Below are 2,974 nucleotides of genomic sequence, written 5' to 3'. Positions count from 1 at the left end.
CCCTGACCGCAGGGCTACTTCTCAGGGAGCCTAAGCACAGGGTCACAGCGCCATCTCCTGCCAAGATAGGGCACTGTTCCTTAAGAGAGGTGGTCTCCAAAGCAGAGAAATACAAATTAAAAATGAGAACCAGGAAGAACGCCAACCTGTTAAATTACCAACAAAATTTTAGAAGGTGTAAAACGCAAAGTTGGAAGAGGTGAGGAGGAACTTCCGTGTGTCGCTGATGGCACTGTAAATTCGACCATGCCTTCTGGGGGCCATGTTGGCAAAACCGCTAATATACTTTGCATGATTTTACTTCTGGGGTGATAACCAGTGTATGTTACTTAAGAGAAATAACCCTAGCTGGTTTGGCTCTGTGGATAGAGCGTCAGCCTGCAGACTGAAGGGTCCTGGGTTCCATTCTGGTCAACGGCACGTACCTCATGCCCCTATGACAACACTCACATGTGCACCGTCTGCCTTCCTCCTGCACAACAAATCCCTCCATAGCACAGATGCTTCCCCAGTCATTATCTCATAACTACAGCTTTGCATCATTTTACTTTGTTTTTTTCAATCCTCACCCGAGGATATTTTTCCATTGATTTTTAGAGAGAAAATTAGAGAGAGAAACATCGATGTAAGAGAAACACATCAATATGTTGCCTCCTACACGAGCCCTGATCAGGGCTGGGGATGAAGCCTGCAATCAAGGTACATGCCCTTGACCGGAATTAAACCCGGGATCCTTCAGTCTACAGGCTGACTCTCTATCCACTGAGCCAAACCGGCTAGGGCTGATCATTTTACTTTTAATTTCAAAAGACAAGCAAGGTCACATCAGTTGGCTTTGGAAATAGAGTGGGATTAAATTCAGTCAATCACTTACCAACTGTGGGACCTTGATCAAGTAACTAGCCTGTCCATGCCTAGATTTCCCATCCAGATAAGAATACCCACCACCTGCAGCTGTAATGAGGATTGAACAATATGATGAAGACACACAACAAGATCAGTGCCTGGTTCTCATTTGCTAGCAATGCTTGTTTTTTAAGTGAAGAACTCAGGGCGAGGACCAAGTCTTCTTGCACTAAAGGTAGACAACAGGACTCCCAGACAATTCCTAGGCAAGCAGATGCATCTATACCTTACCACCCAGGGAGAGGCGATGCATTTCTTTTCACCTTTAAGTTTAAAATGAGATAAATTAAGAAAAGTATTAGGCAAATTATAGTCTGGGTGGTACATGGATATGGCAAAATCCATGAATGGGCCAGCAAATGATGGTGTTGGGGAAGCACGGCCTGTGCCGAGGTCATTATTAAACCCATCCATGCTCTAAGGGCAGAAATGAGGAGTCCCAGAGAGAGCACAGCAGCATACAGCTAACGTTTGTTCCTTTCAATCCAGGGGTCACCTGCTCCAGAGAGTTCCTGGGGGCATGTGTGAAGGCGGATTCCCCCGCCTGGGAGCCCAGTCTGAATGTCCTCTGTTCGTCATCCCCTCCAACAAAGGTATGCTGGGAGTCGTGCTGGCAGAAGAGTCAGAAGGCCTATGTTTTGGTTCGAGGAGCTGATTTGCTTTGTTTTTAAGCAAGTCATGTCCCCACCTGCTGTCTGTCTCAGTTTCCCCATATGACAGTAAGGGTGGGGATGGATGAGTTTTAAGGTGAGTGCAGGTCAGACAGTCCCGTAACGACTGTGGTGGATCCTTAAGGCCAGCAGAGGGCAGCAGACCCTAAGGAGCAGATTCAAAGCAACCTTCAGACTGTCCAGAAAGAACCACAGTGAGACAGAGTGATGGGGTAATCTACTGACTGGTGGAGGGACAGGGCTGCTCAGGAGAAAGAGCTCTGTGTAGGGACAGGGCCAGAGGTGCGGCACTTTATCTCTCTGGGCTAATGGCAATTGGAGACCAACTGGATGGCATTCAAAGGCAATATTTCATTCCAGCACCACCTTCTCTTGGGGCCTCCACTATTGGATGGCAGTTGAAGATTAGATTCATGCATATTCTCTCTCTCCTTACAAAAAAAAAATATTTTAAAATACTTGGGGGAAAGAAATGTAACATCACGGGAAACTATCGTGTTCTGCAGAAGATTCAAATGCCTCATTTTTACCTCATCTAAGTTCAAAGTGAATTTGTCATTTCAAGATGTTTAAACAAGACAACTTGTTAGCACATTACTGATAACAGTAAAAACAACAAAAAACCACCAAAAAAAACCCAACCTAAATACCATAAAATATAAACTCTCTACAGATACCAATGGGGTCAAGACATACTATTCGTGAAGAAAACAAGAACAATGCACCAGGATAAATCCTGAAAAGGGTAAACTTCTGGGAGGAAACACAAGTAATTTAGCGCCCTGTTAACAGGGGCACTACCTTCTGGGACAATGGGAAGGGGAGATTTACTTCTCAGTTTTGCTCTTCTGTATACTGCTTTGGAATTTTCTAACAATGTGCATGTATTATCATTTTAAAATGTCAACAGGGATTATCTGGTAGGAAGAGAATGCATTATTTCTGTTTTTATCTTTATACTTTACACTTAAAAATGTTCTGTTATTTTGAATGTGTTACACATTATAAAGTCCAAAAAATCAGGACAATATAATAAATCTTACTCCCACCTTGTTCGCATCTACCCCACTCTCTTAACTCCCCATCCCCCACCTCATCTTCTGCCAATCTGTTACTGGTCCAAAGTCCATGTGCCCAATGCTTCGAAAAGCAAACTCAAAATGCCAGTGTTTGGAGTAAGGAGGGGTTTATTGATAGAAAAGGCACCAACTGAGAAGACGGGAGACTTCCTGGTGCCTCAAATCCATCTTAAGAAAGTATGGAGTTCAGGCTTCTTTTATGTCAAGGGAAAGGGAAATGGGAGGGACAAGATGTGATTGACAACTGCAGACATCTGGGTGTTAGCAGGGGTTCATGTTAGTCCTGTGAGCCCAGTGGCTAGCTTCCTGCACATATTT

This window comes from Myotis lucifugus, unplaced genomic scaffold (assembly GCF_000147115.1).
Source record: "Myotis lucifugus unplaced genomic scaffold, Myoluc2.0 scaffold_3, whole genome shotgun sequence".
NCBI classification, from domain to species: Eukaryota; Metazoa; Chordata; class Mammalia; order Chiroptera; family Vespertilionidae; genus Myotis; species Myotis lucifugus.
This window is presented reverse-complemented; position numbering follows the sequence as displayed.